The following is a 15,629-nucleotide window of genomic DNA, read 5'->3' as shown; positions in this document are numbered from 1 at the left end:
GTCTCTTTTTGTTTCTTTTGCATTTATTTCTGCTCTAATTTTTAAGATTTCTTTCCTTCTACTAACCCTGGGGTTCTTCATTTCTTCCTTTTCTAGTTGCTTTAGGTGTAGAGTTAGGTTATTTATTTGACTTTTTTCTTGTTTCTTGAGGTGTGCCTGTATTGCTATGAATTTTCCCCTTAGGACTGCTTTTACAGTGTCCCACAGGTTTTGGGTTGTTGTGTTTTCATTTTCATTCGTTTCTATGCAAATTTTGATTTCTTTTTTGATTTCTTCTGTGATTTGTTGGTTATTCAGCAGCGTGTTGTTTAGCCTCCATATGTTGGAATTTTTAATAGTTTTTCTCCTGTAATTGAGATCTAATCTTACTGCATTGTGGTCAGAAAAAATGCTTGGGATGATTTCTATTTTTTTGAATTTACCAAGGCTAGCTTTATGGCCCAGGATGTGATCTATCCTGGAGAAGGTTCCATGTGCGCTTGAGAATAAGGTGAAATTCATTGTTTTGGGATGAAATGTCCTATAGATATCAATTAGGTCTAACTGGTCTATTGTATCATTTAAAGTTTGTGTTTCCTTGTTAATTTTCTGTTTAGTTGATGTATCCATAGGTGTAAGTGGGGTATTAAAGTCTCCCACTATTATTGTGTTATTGTTAATTTCTCCTTTCATACTTGTTAGCATTTGTCTTACGTGACTCTGTGTGCTCCGTGTTGGGTGCATATATATTTATAATTGTTATATCTTCTTCTTGGATTGGTCCTTTGATCATTATGTAGTGACCTTCTTTGTCTCTTTTCACAGCCTTTGTTTTAAAGTCTATTTTATCTGATATGAGTATTGCTACTCCTGCTTTCTTTTGATCCCTATTTGCATGGAAAATCTTTTTCCAGCCCTTCACTTTCAGTCTGTATGTGTCCCCTGTTTTGAGGTGGGTCTCTTATAGACAACATATGTAGGGGTCTTGTTTTTGTATCCATTCAGCCAGTCTTTGTCTTTTGGTTGGGGCATTCAACCCATTTACGTTTAAGGTAATTACTGATAAGTATGATCCCGTTGCTATTTACTTCATTGTTTTGGGTTCCAGTTTATGCACTGTTTTTGTGTTTCCTGTCTAGAGAATATCCTTTAGTATTTGTTGGAGAGCTGGTTTGGTGGTGCTGAATTCTCTCAGCTTTTGCTTGTCTGAAAAGCTTTTGATTTCTCCTTCATACTTGAATGAGATCCTTGCTGGGTACAATAATCTGGGCTGTAGGTTATTTTCTTTCATCATTTTAAGTATGTCTTGCCATTCCCTCCTGGCTTGAAGAGTTTCTATTGAAAGATCAGCTGTTATCCTTATGGGAATTCCCTTGTGTGTTATTTGTTTTTCCCTTGCTGCTTTTAATATTTGTTCTTTGTGTTTGATCTTTGTTAATTTGATTAATATGTGTCTTGGGGTGTTTCTCCTTGGGTTTATCCTGTTTGGGACTCTCTGGGTTTCTTGGACTTGGGTGATTATTTCCTTCCCCATTTTAGGGAAGTTTTCCACTATTATCTCCTCAAGTATTTTCTCATGGTCTTTCTTTTTGTCTTCTTCTTCTGGAACCCCTATTATTTGAATGTTGTAGCGTTTAATATTGTCCTGGAGGTCTCTGAGATTGTCCTCATTTCTTTTAATTCGTTTTTCTTTTATCCTCTCTGATTCATTTATTTCTACCATTCTATCTTCTAATTCACTAATCCTATCTTCTGCCTCTGTTATTCTACTATTTGTTGCCTCCAGAGTGTTTTTAATTTCATTTATTGCATTATTCATTATATATTGACTCTTTTTTATTTCTTCTAGGTCCTTGTTAAACCTTTCTTGCATCTTCTCAATCCTTGTCTCCAGGCTATTTATCTGTGATTCCATTTTAGTTTCAAGATTTTGTATCAATTTCACTATCATTATTTGGAATTCTTTATCAGGTAGATTCCCTATCTCTTCCTCTTTTGTTTGGTTTGGTGGGCATTTATCTTGTTCCTTTATCTGCTGAGTATTCCTCTGTCTCTTCATCTTGTTTAAATTGCTGAGTTTGGGGTGTCCTTTATGTATTCTGGCAGTTTGTGGAGTTCTCTTTATTGTGGCATTTCCTCACTGTGTGTGGGTTTGTACAGGTGGCTTGTCAAGGTTTCCTGGTTAGGGAAGCTTGTGTCGGTGTTCTGGTGGGTGGAGCTGTATTTCTTCTCTCTGGAGTGCAATGAAATGTCCAGTAGTGAGTTATGAGATGTCTATAGTTTTGGGGTGACTTTGGGCAGCCTGTATCTTGAAGCTCAGGGCTGTGTTCCTTTGTTGCTGGAGAATTTGCTTGGTATGTCTTGCCCTGGAACTTATTGGCCCTTGTGTGGTGCTTGGTTTCAGTGTCGGTATGGAGGCATTTGATGAGCTCTTGTCAATTAATGTTCCTTGGAGTCAGGAGTTCCCTGGAGTCAGGGTTTGGACTTAAGTCTCCTGCTTCTGGTTATCGGTCTTATTTTTACAGTAGTTTCAAAACTTCTCCTTCTATACAGCACCATTGATAAAACATCTACATTAAAGATGAAAAGTTTCTCTACGATGAGGGTCACTCAGAGAGGTTCACAGGGTTACATGGAGAAGAGAAGAGGGAGGAGGGAGTTAGGAGGAGTTAGAGGTGACCCAAATGAGATGAGGTGAATCAATAATGGAGAGAGTGGGCTAGCCAGTAGTCACTTCCTTGTGTGCACTCCACAACTGGACCACTCAGAGATGTTCACGGAGTTATACAGAGAAGAGAAGGAGGAGGAAGGTGACAGAGGTGGCCAGAAGGATAAAAGGGGGGAATGAAAAGGAGGGAGACAGATCCAGCCAGTAATCAGTTCCCTAAGTGTTCTCCACCGTCTGGAACACACAGAAATTCACAGAGTTGGGTAGAGTAGAGGGGTTAGGGAGGAGACACAGGCGACCTGGTGGAGAAAAAGGAGAGTCTAAAGGGAGAGAGAGCAGTCAAGCCAGTATTCTTGCTCCCTAGTGAAAAATGGGTCCTGAAGATTGGGTTCTTAAAGGTACAAAATTGGTAACAAATACATAAAAGCAAAAATTAAAAATCTAGAGTAGAGTTTGGAATTTCAAAAATACGATGTTAAAGAAAAGAAGAAGGAAAAGAAAGAGAGAAAAAACGAACAAACAAAAACAAACAAGGTCGCGAAAATTGTAAAGAAAGTACAGGTACAAAATTGATAACTAATACCAAAAAGCAAAAATTAAAAATCTAGAGTAGAGTTTGGAATTTCAAAAATACAATGTTAAAAAAAAAAAAAGAAGAAGAAGAAAAATAAAGAGAGAAAACAGACAAACAAAAACAAACAATGTCACAAAAATTATAAAGAAAATACAGGTACAAAATTGATATTATTCAGATATACAATGTTATATAGAAGAAGAAGAGAAAGAAACAGAGAAGAAGAAAAAAAGAAGTCACAGAAATTATATAAAAAAAACTATAGGTACAAAATTGATAACAAATACCAAAAAGCAAAAATTAAAAATCTAGAGTAGAGTTTGGAATTTCAAAAATACAATGTTAAAGAAAAGAAGAAGAAAAAAAACAAGGTCAAAAAATTATAAAATATATATATGAAGTTTGCTGAAGAAGAAAAAAATAGGGTCTTTTTTTTTTTTTTTTGCAAAGTAATAGGTTATAAAATTGAAAAAGGAACAATAGAGGACTTAAAAATTTTTTTTAATTAAAAAAAAAAGAAAGAATGATGGTAAAAATAATAAAAATATATCTAGGACTTTCTTGGTGTTGTTGTGGGTTCAGTTCATTTTTGGCTAGTTCCTTGGTCAGACTTATATTTCTCAAGATCTATAGGCCCCTTCCTATGTAGTCCGTAGTAACCACAGGGTTTTGGTCTATTGCCTGTAGCTTCCAAGGCGTTTCCCTCTGTTATATCTCCTTCTGTTTGCTAGTCTCTTCAGTATCTGGTTTCCGTCCTGACACAAAGGGGACGGTGGAGGACACTTTTTTTTTTTTTTTTCTTAGGCTTACTTGTTCAGTCACGCTGTGGGGAGGGAGGGAGGAATGCTGCAAACAAATAACACTGGCGTGGGCTCGCAGTGCCTCAGCCACCCTGGGTCTGCCCCCTCTCACGGCGCATGTAGCCACCCTGCCCACACTGCTCGGGCTCTAGGTTGTTCCACTGGGAACAATCCGAGGCCGGCCCTGGGTTGCATGCACCTCCCAGGTCCAAGCCGCTCAGGTTCAGGCACTCGGGTAGTCCTCAGAGGTGCAGACTCAGTTGGGCCTGCATTTTGTGCTCTTCCCAGGTCCGAGCAGCTCAGGTGATGAGGTGTTTGGCGAGCGCCAATGCTGCGACTTAATGCCTCCCCGCCACTCGGTTATCTGGGTGTAAAACCGGCGCACCTTCTCAGGCAGATGTTGACCGTCCAGACCCTCAAGAAGTTTTAGTTAGCAAAGAAGCCTGCTTACAGTTTTATAGATAATGTCTCTTGGGGCTGCGATTGCCCCCTTCGGCTCTGGCTGCCTGTCACCAGAGGGGGAAGGTCTGCAGCCGCTATCTCTGTTCAGTCCTTTTTGTTCCGCGCTGGCCTGGCGGTGTCTTAGGTTGGGGCTGGCTTTTCACGTGGTAGATATCCCACAGTCTGGTTTGCTAGCCCAAATTATTTCGCTCAGATAGCGCTCAGGGTATTCAGGCCAGATTCTTACTCTCAGCGATGCAGCCCGCGCCCGCCTCCCTGCCCAGCCCCCCGCTTGCTAATGGCGTGTGCAGGCGTCTGCGCTGCTTCTCCGGTGGGGAGTTACCGTAGGGCTTGCAATCTGCGAGTTTTAATTGTTTATTTATTTTTTTCTCCCTGTTATGTTGCCCTCTGTGTTTCCAAAGCTCGGCACAGATTCGGCAGTGAGAAGGTTTCTGGTGTTTGGAAACTTCTCTCTTTTTAAGATTCCCTTCCCGGGACGGAGCTCCGTCCCTCCTCTTTTGTCTCTTTTTTTTGTCTTTAATATTTTTTCCTACCTCCTTTCGAAGAGTTGGGTTGCTTTTCTGGGTGCCTGATGTCCTCTGCCGGCATTCAGAAGTTGTTTTATGGAATTTACTCGACGTTTAAATGCTCTTTTGATGAATTTGTGGGGGAGAAAGTGTTCTCCCCGTCCTACTCCTCCGCCATCTTGGCTCCTCTCCCAGTTTGAGCATTCTTTGGCATTGCCTTTCTTTGGGATTGGAATGAAAACTGACCTTTTCCAGTCCTGTGGCCACTGCTGAGTTTTCCAAATTTGCTGGCATATTGAGTGCCGCAGTTTCACAGCATCATCTTTCAGGATTTGGAATACCTCAACTGGAATTCCATCACCTCCACTAGCTTTGTTCATAGTGATGCTTTCTAAGGCCCACTTGACTTGACCTTCCAGGGTGTCTGGCTCTAGGTCAGTGATCACACCATTGTGATTATCTGGGTCGTGAAGATCTTTTTTGTACAATTCTTCTGTGTATTCCTGCCATCTCTTCTTAATATCTTCTGCTTCTGTTAGGTCCATACCATTTCCGTCCTTTATCGAGCAAACACACAAAGGATCCCCATAAGGATAACAGCTGATCTTTCAATAGAAATTTTTCAGGTCTGAAGGGAATGACAGGACATACTTAAAATGATGAAAGATAAAATCTACAACCAAGGTTACTCTACCTAGCAAGTATCTCATTCAGATATGAAGGAGAAATCAAAAGCTTTACAGACAAGCAAAAGCTGAGAGAATTCAGCACCACCAAATCAGTCTTCAACAAATGGTGAAGGATCTTCTCTAGACAGGAAACACAGAAAAGGTTTATAAAAACAAACCCAAAACAACAAAGTAAACGGTAATGGGATCATACTTATCAATAAATACCTTAAATGTAAAAGGGTTAAATACTCCAACAAAAAGACAAAGTCTGTCCAAATGGATAAAAAAACAAAACTCTTCATATATGCTGTCTATAAAGTACCCACCTCAAACCTAGGGACACGTACAGACTGAAAGTGAGTGACTGAAAATGATATTTCATGCAAATGGAGACCAAAGGAAAGCAGGAGCAGCAATACTCATATCAGATAAAATAGACTTTGAGATGAAGGCCGTGAAAATAGACAAAGAAGGACACTACACAATGATCAAGGGATCAAACAAAGAAGACTTAAAATTATAAATATATATGCACACAACATAAGAACACTCCAATACATAAGACAAATACTAACAAGTATGAAAGGGGAAATTAACAGTAACACAATAATGGGGAGGGGGGGACTTTAGTATTCCACTCACACCTATGGATAGATCAAACAATCAAAAAATTAGCAAGGAAACACAAGCTTTAAATGATACAATGGGACCAGTTAGACCTAATTGATATCTACAGGATATTTCACCCCAAAATAATGGAATTCACCTTTTTCTCAAGTGCACACAGAACATTCTCCAGGATAGATTACATCCTGAGCCACAAAATAAGTTTGCTAAACTTTTAAAAATTGAAATAATTTCAAACCTTTGCTGATCACAATGTGGTAAGATTAGATATCAACCACAGGAAAAAATAATTATAAAATACCCAAACATATGGAGGCTAAGCAACACACTTCTGAATAAACGACAGATCATGGAAGAAATCAAAAAGGAAATCAAAATGTTCATAAAAACAAATCAAAATGAAAACATGACAACCCAAAACCTATGGGATTCAGTAAAAGCAATAAAATTCAGTAAAATCTAAGAAGGAGATTCATAGCAATACAAGCCTACCTCAAGAAACAAGAGAAACATCAAATAAACAACCTAACTTTATACTCAAAGCAACTAGAAAAAGAAGAACCCCAAAGTTAGTAGATGGAAACACATCTTAAAAATCAGAGCAGAAATAAATGAAGAAAGAACCTAAAGAGAATATATCAAAGATCAAAAAACTAAAAGCTGGTTCATTAAGAAGATAAATAAAATAGACAAACCATTAGCCAGACTCATCAGAAAAAAAGGGAGAAGAATCAGATCAATAAATTTAGAAATGAAAATGGAGAAATCACAAGAGACAACACAGAAATACAAAAGATCATAAGAGACTACTATGAGTAACAATATACCAATAAACTGGACAACTTGGAAGAAATGGACAAATTGTTAGAAGAGTATAACCTACCAAAAGTGAACCAAGAGGAAATAAAAAATCTTAACAGACCCATCACAAGCACAGAAATTGAAACTATAATAAAAAATCTTCCAACAAGCTAAAGCACAGGACCAGATGGCTTCAGAGGTGAATTCTATCAAAAATTTAGAGAAGAGCTAACACCTGTCCTATGCAAACTCTTCCAGAAAATTTCAGAGGAAGATAAACTCCCAAACTGACTCTATAAGACTACCATCACCCTAATACCAAAACCAGACAAAGATCCCACAAAAAAAGAAAACTATAGGCCAAGCGTCTTCCTTGCCAACCTAAGTACTAGAGGTCAGATTTGGTTACCCCGAAAAACGTTTATAGATGGATGACCAGATAACGTACTGTACACACCTGGATCACTGTGAATAAGCAGAGGAATAATCTGTGACTGCCTCAGGGAAGAGGAACATGCCCACACATACACCTCTGGTAGTTTGCAGCATGTCCCCATATCCCTCAGAGTAAAACCCAGACTCCTACATGAGGCTTACAGAGCCTGTATTTGTCTCCAGGCTTATCTGTCTATGTTTTTGGCTGCTGACTATCATTAGGCAACCAAACCCAAAATTTCACATACCTCTCAGTCTTTCTGCCAAGAGTGCTACCTCTTACCTCCGTTCACACAAACAAAAGAAAATTGGGCTATTCAGCTCTCAATTCACTTCTTAAGAGAAATTGGATGTAATTTTAATCTTTGTTCCCCTTAGCAAGGTGCTTTTCCCTTCTAACTCTTTCAATATTTATTTTTTAAATAGATTTTTTTCCTGCTTAATGTTCACTGATATTTCTGGATGTGTGTTTTTGGCTATTAATTTTGGGAAATTATCAGATATTCAAATATTTCTTTAAGGCGTTTTTCTATTTGATTGTTTTTGTATTCCCATTAGGCATATGTTCTAACTTGAGGCTAATATGTGCTCATCAGTTCAGTTCAGTCGCTCAGTCATGTCGGACTCTTTGTGACCCCATGGACTGCAGCAGGCCAGGATTCCCTGTCCATCACCAACTCCCGGAGCTTGATCAAACTCATGTCCATAGAGTCCGTGATTCAGTCCAACCATCTTATCTTCTGTTGTCTCCTTCTCCCCTGCTCATAGTTGTTTCAAATTCCCTAATTGATATTTCTAAAATCAGTATCTGCCGATAGCCAGCGTGAAGAACTCCACCTGTGGCAAAGGTCATGAGGAAGGAGGCTTGGCACACGCAAAGGCGGGATCGAGCCTCAGGAGTCCCCCTGGAAATTCTTGAGCAGCTACCCCCAAAACCAGAGCCTGCCTACTTTACTGCTTTGTGCTCTCACCTACACCTCTGACTTTACAGGGGGCTGTCCCCCACCACCTCTTTCAGAGAAGGAGTTAACTTAGAGCTCCAGTTAATAATAATTCCTGGGCGTGACTGGAGTGTTTCAACCTACACACTCCTCTGAAGGTTCTCTAGCCTGCCTGACAGGCTTGTCCGGCCACATGTGATTGCTCACAGCCTCCCAACCGTGAGAGGCACAAGATGCTCTAAACTTTCTAAAAACAGATTATTTTAAGAAGTTAGGAAATTATTAGTATAGCAGGCTGATTAGAAATTGTATTGGTGACGGTTTTTCATTTGTTGAGCCAGTGTTTGCTGCTAAGTCTCCACATCCCCTGCCCTTATACACATTAATGAATATATAGAAGAAATAAGTATTAACCTTTGATATTAATCACATTAGACCTCAGGCTAAGCAAATTCTTTCCTTAATTAAAACCCACTACACCCTCACCCTATAGGAATGTAACTTTATCTGGTACCTTTGGAAGGTGGCGTCTGTTTTAAGAATAATCACCCCTGGAGAAATAAGTGTTCTGGTTGACTGACCGCTGTCACAAGGAGAGGGTCATGAATTGTTAACAGGCCCCCTAGCCAGAAGATGACGTAACACCCCTAAGACCTTCGTATACATTTGTATAAAGCACCTGACTTTAATAAAAGTCAGGACTGCTGACCCCGCGTGACTTTTGTATAACATCTCAGTGTATAAAAACAGACCCTGGAAAATAAAGAATGGGATCAGTTCCTCGAAAGACTGGTCTCCCCATGCCGTTCTTTCTCTCATCTTCTGGCTGAATTCCATCTGGGGCACGGAGGCTCGTCAAGCCTACTTATTATGCCTGGGCTTCTAAGATCTGACTGGGGAGGCCTCAGTGTCTCCTCTCCTTCAGGAGAATGAGAGGACGCCTACGGCCTATGTAGGTGACATAAATTCCTTGCCTTGGAATTTTGTTAGCTTTCCATGTAAACCAAGTTATTCAGCCTCTTTTCTCCACTGAATTTTCTCACTGAGCTATCCTCATTCTATTACTCTTTTCATCTCTAATTAATATTTAATTAAAGCCAGTGTATTCACCGATGCCGTCTCTCCTTCGAAATTCCCTGGATCCACCGGGGCTGGACCCCGGCAAGTATATCTGAATCATGTTCTGATGCTTGCTTTATCTCTTCAGACTGTAGTTTTTCTTTTAGTGGATTTGAGTCTCTGACCTGTGCCTTTTTAAGGCATTTCTTAGCCTCCTCTGCTTTCTCCCTTTGTACTTCACATGAGACTGGAAGATCAGAAGGGGCTGGAGTTGGCTATTTGTTCTTTCTCCAGGTGAGAGAAGGCTTTTTCTGTGAAAAGGAAACCTTCATTATGAAGATTACTGTGAACAACTTAAAATGTTTTCTTTTTTTTTCTCTCCCTACCAAAGACAGGAAAGAATTTTTTCCACTGTTCTCTATGACAACTCCCTAGTGGAGTTTCTGGATGTAACACCCAAGAAAGGGTTGGGAACCTCTTATCTCTGAGTCCCCAGGAGAATTTGACTCAAACTTATCCACATCAGGCATCCAGCCATTTATTGCAATTATCATTGAAATAATTTTATCAGTTTCTAGTTTCAGTGTCTTCTGCTTTAGGTAATCTGACCTTTCCTGTGATTCTTTGTATTTGCCTATCTCTCTAGATTGGGGTGATTCTTTGCCCTGTGACAGTTCTCTAATGGAGCAAGTAAAAAGGTTCTTAGTTTTGCAGCTGTTTGGAATTTATCTTTTTATGAAGATAATGTGATGACTTACAAGGTTTTTGCATGCTGAAGCTTACTCTAAAAGATTTATGTTAAATTTCCATCTTGATAAATTGATGGTTTTGACTGTATATTCCAGGTTGCTGTGGAAGCCTTTGAATATGTGGTTCTTGATCAGCTCTTGCACTGGAATTGGGGAAAATGTAGGCCATTAATTGAATGAGTTTCCTCTTGGAGGGTGAACTGGTGCCTCTAGGCTCTAGGACCTAGATGGAAGAACCAATTCATACATGAGAAATCCATGCTTCTCACAGAGCACAGCCTGGGACCCTGGGGACCAACCCAGGAACCTCAATTTCCCCTAAAATTGTAATAACGAATTTTTGAAGGTTTTTCTGAGTCACAAAAATATTTCATACCAAAAAGAAAGAGAGAGAGAGAAAAGAAAAAGAAGATGATCACATCAATGTGGCTCATGTTTTTATCTTCATGTTTCTATGTAATGTATAGAACATTTTGGGCATCCCTGGTGGCTCAGTGAAAAAGAATCTGCCTTTCAATGCAAAAGATGCACATTCTATCCCTGGGTTGAGAAGATGCCCTGGAGAAGGAAATGGCAACCCACTCCTGTATTCTTGCCTTGGAAATTCCAAGGACAGAGGAACCGGGCAGGCTACAGTACATGGCGTCAAAAAGAGTCATAGATGGGACTTAGTCACTAAACAACCAAACAATGTAGAACATTTTGGTATACAGTTATGCATACGCTTTTAATGTCTTTTTCTGCTATTACTGACATTTGTGCTAGGTTGTTCGGTTTTGATTCATTGATTTATTTATTCATTATGGGGTTTCTAATGTCCACATATTTACATGCTGGGTTATTTTGTATTGGGTATCCAAAATTGTAAATCTTACCTTTCTGTATACTGGATATTTTTGTTTTAAAAAGACTGATTCTTTAGATCTTGCTTTTTAAGATTTGTTAAATAAAACCAGAGTAGTCTTCAGCCTGGGGCTAATTATTCCCCAGTCCTAAGGGAAGACCTTCTGTGTCCTCTATTTAATAAGCCCGTGAATCTTGAATTTTTCCAGTGTAGTTCTTAGAACAGACAAGATTCCTAACCCTCTGTGAGCACTGGGTCACTCTTTAATCATTTCTGGTGGTCTTTTTCTGTGCCCCATGTATGATCCCCACATACAATGTGCCAGTCAGTATTCAAGGAAGCCAGCTACAGATTCATGAAGTTCTTTTTCTGAGCAATGTTCCCAACTACGATTTTCTGTCCTGTGAATTGTAGGCACCTTAGTGTCTAAAGACTCCTTCCTCTGTGTGTTCATCTTAGGGAACCACCAGACTTCTTTCCCTCCTCTATGTCACAGAAAACTCTCCCAAGGCAGAAAGCTAGGGCAATCACATTTCTCATCTGTTAGGAATTACTCTTTTTTCCTGATCTTCAGTGTTTTCCAAAGTATTGTTTCATATATTTCCAAACTGGGTGGGGGGAGAGTAGATTTGTTGTATTCATCTACTTTGGCCAGAAAAAGAATAGAATTCTAAATGTTTTTAAAATACATTTCCAATTTTTTGGTAAACATTGATTTGCAATATTTATAATTTTACACTTTATTCCCATAAGCTTGCTAAATTTTCATTTCCAGAAGATGTATTCTTTTGGATTCTCTGTGACTATTAATGAATCACTTAAAAAAATATTTTCTTTCTTATTTTCAACCTTGATGCCTGTCAACAATGTTCAGTGAGCAGTCAATAAGGAAAAGGAAATTTTATTTGGGCTAAAGTGAAGAATATAACCCAGGAGAGAGACTCTCAGAAACCTCTGAGCACTGTTCTGCCAGTTAGAAGTTTAAGGCATAGTCATACACGATTTTGAGACAAAGGATTGTGCATCAACATGACATACTGATATTTTACATAAAGTTCACTGAGGATACATAGTATAGGTTAGCTGGTACAAAGTGAGTAGCAAGTCACCATGATCTCCTGCAGAGTTGGGAAAGAATGCTGGTTTTTTATGAATTTACATAGGTCTGCAGAAAGGGGAAAAAATGATCTTGATGGTAAGCAGGTACTTCCATCTTTGAGAGGTTTGGTTAATGTGGAAAGCAGATGCACACTGCACATGAGGGTGAGAAAGAGGAGGCCTGGATGGACACAGAAAATGTTTAATTTTTCTCTTCTCCTGCCTTTAAATACAAATTGTATTTCATCATGCCTCAAATTGTTGGACTTTTTTCACTGGATAAATCCCTCTGTAAAAAAAGTGGTGGGAATGGATATCCTTGTTTCACATCCTTTCTGGTTTCTTCTTGCCTGCTGGTATTTCTCTCTGGGATTATTTTGGCTTTTCTGAAGAAGGCTTAGTATTTCTTGTAATGTGAATCTGCTGGTGACAAATTGTGTTATCTTTGTCTTTATTTACCCCCTTAAGGATATATCTATTTTTTTCATGTATAGCATTTTATATTGGTAGCTCTTTTTTTATCTTCAATACTTTTCAGACTTTATTTTCTTCAGTGTCTTTTGCTTGGTATGTAATACCACCCATATTTCTTCCTGCTGTTTCCTTCAATAATATGATGTTGCCTTCATTAGTTTTCTTTAATGTTTGTGTTAGTTTTTATTCCTGTGTAATAAGTTACCACAAATTTAATTCAATAGGTTAAGTCAATTCAAAGATTTCAAAACTTTGTGGATCTTGTATGGTATGGGTGGGTTCATGCATTTGAGTTTTATATTGCTTAAATCAAGGTCTTGGTTAGAATTGAGCTTTTCTGAGCTTAGAGTCTTTCTTCAACTTCTTTTAGGTTGTTGCCTGAGTTGAGTTATTTATGGTTGTAGGACTTACCTATTTTCTTGCAAGCTGTTGACTGGGAGCCACTGAACATTTAGTATCTGCCCACATTGGTTGACATTGGACCTCTGCGTATTCATGTCAGTAATTGAAAGTTTGAGGTCGACTGATTTGTAGCCTTAATAACATCGGCCAAATTCTTTCTTATTAATGTTGGCAATGGTGCTTGACTGAATAACTAGGATAAGTTGTTTTTACACCAGTAACCAAAAACCCCAGATAGTCATCTTAGAATTCCAATTTCAAGATTTTTGTCTTCATCTTTGATTTTCAACAGTTACAACTATGATGTGATTCTATGTTTTCCTTTGTATTTATACTGTCATCAGTTCACTGAGCTGTTTGACTTGTGAGCTCATGTCTTTCATGAATTTTAGAAATTTCTCATCCAACATCTATTCCAGTATGTTTCTTCCCCATTTATTATTTCCTGTCCTCTTGGGAATCTTCAAACATATTTTAGACCATTTGATGTTGCACACATGCTTAATTTATATTGCCATATCTTTATGTTCATGTCTTTTTCTTAGTTACTCAATTAATCCTTTGTATCAGACATTTTATTTTTAATTCTAGAATAACTGTTTATAATCTTTTGATTTACCTATGATGAATTCAACACTTTTATATGTTTCTCCATTTTAACTAATTTCTTTAACATATTTAAAATAGTTATTATAACATCTTTCTCTGTTGTTGTGAATTCCAACATCAGAGCTGTCTATGAGTCTGATTTATTCATTGAATTTTTGTGTATGTGTGTGTACCAGACATTGTGTTTAAAAGAACCTTTGAAAATGAAGTAATTTTTATTTATTTATTTATTTTAATTGAAGGATAATTGCTTTACAGAGTGTTGTATCTTATTTTTATTACAAAGAATGAACATACCTATATCTATATTTTGTAGCAAGTGTGAGGGTTAATTACTTCAAACCAATCAGGAACTGACCTGAGTTGTGACTACATAGTATCATTAATCAGTTTCAACTCACATCTGTTTTCTACAGTTTTGATTTTTAGCTCTGTCTCATGTGCTTGGCAGATACCTCTTTCCAGCAGAAATGTCTCATACAACCATTAGAAACATGGGGAAATATTTCTCTGCTTTCAACCTGCTTACCAGCCTCCCTCACCACCACATCCATGAGGGAAAAATCAGCAATCAAGGAAAACTATTTCTGCATTTGAAACTCTTCCATATTGCAATAAAGCATATGAATTCATGTCTTTATCAAGAATCCTTTTTATTAATGTAAGAGATTAAATTTCAGAATGCAGGAAGAAGTTATACTTTTTTTCTATTTTCTGATAGCATATTCTGTCATTTAGAAATCAAGAGAAAAAGCTAGCCAATGGGGAGAAGAGCAGGGCCAATGAGGTTCCAAAGAAGTTGGGAAAGGATGAGTGTGCAAAATTAGACTGATATTTCAAAATGTTGACTTTTCCATTAGCCTTTTTTCAGCCTTCTTATCCTCTTCCACCCATGTGGTTCTTATTCTGCAACTGTTTTAGAATAATTATCTTTATCCCTTTAAGTCTGATGCTTAGATAGATAATAAAGCAGGGTTGTAGCGAGAAATGACAGCATGGGGATAAAACAACAATTACAGTAAGAATAAAAACTTCTGTTGCAAAATGAATGGAGAAACGGGAGAGGCCCCAAATTAGCTATTTTATGAAAAAACTCCCCAAAAATGGTCTTAAGGAAAATGGAAGTCAGAAAGGTAGTTCAAAAAAAGATCCACCAAGGAATGGATAAATGCCAGATTTTGCTCAGTTTTCTTACCATTTTGTCCAGTACTTAGCATATATAAGATATGTGATAAATATTTGTTTAATCAATACATACTTTTTGCATGATCATCCAACTAAATAGATTGAAAATGTTCACTTTCAATGTAAATAAATACTTTATAAGTGTTTCTGGACTGGATGAATTAATTCTGCCAAGAATACTAGGTTCCACTCTTCTTGTCTAAAGCTCAGATGATCAAAGTGGATTTTAATTTTGTAATAATGTATGACAAAGATATTAGCCTTGAGTGTGACTAAATATTACCTGAAAGGTTTTGGTTTTTTTTCTGTGTGTGTGTGTATGTGTGCATGTGTGTGTTTTTAATCTTTTTTTTTCTTTACACTATTCAGTAGTTTTTTTTTTTTTAGTTATCTTTTTTATACATAGTATAAAGTATACATGTCAATCCAAATCTCCCAGTTTATCCCACTCCTTCCTCCCCCTCTTGGTGTGTAAATGTTTGTTCTCTATGTCTGTGTCTCTATTTCTGTTTTGCAAAGAGAGTCAAGCTCTTCACATTAATCTTTGTAAAATAATAATAGGAGAAACACCAGACTCTATGGTTTATCTTGTGCTCTGTTTAGACTCATAGTAAAATTTATTGTGCTGAATCAATGATAGTGTCACAGGATGAAAGAGCTTCTGCCAATGTTCTAAATTCTTCACTATTCTGTCTGCATGTTTGATGAGACATATTGTGAACTGTGTTTCAGATACAGTGTGTGT

This window comes from Bos mutus, chromosome 1, assembly GCF_027580195.1.
Source record: "Bos mutus isolate GX-2022 chromosome 1, NWIPB_WYAK_1.1, whole genome shotgun sequence".
Lineage (NCBI taxonomy): Eukaryota > Metazoa > Chordata > Mammalia > Artiodactyla > Bovidae > Bos > Bos mutus.
Note: the sequence above shows the minus strand (reverse complement) of the source record.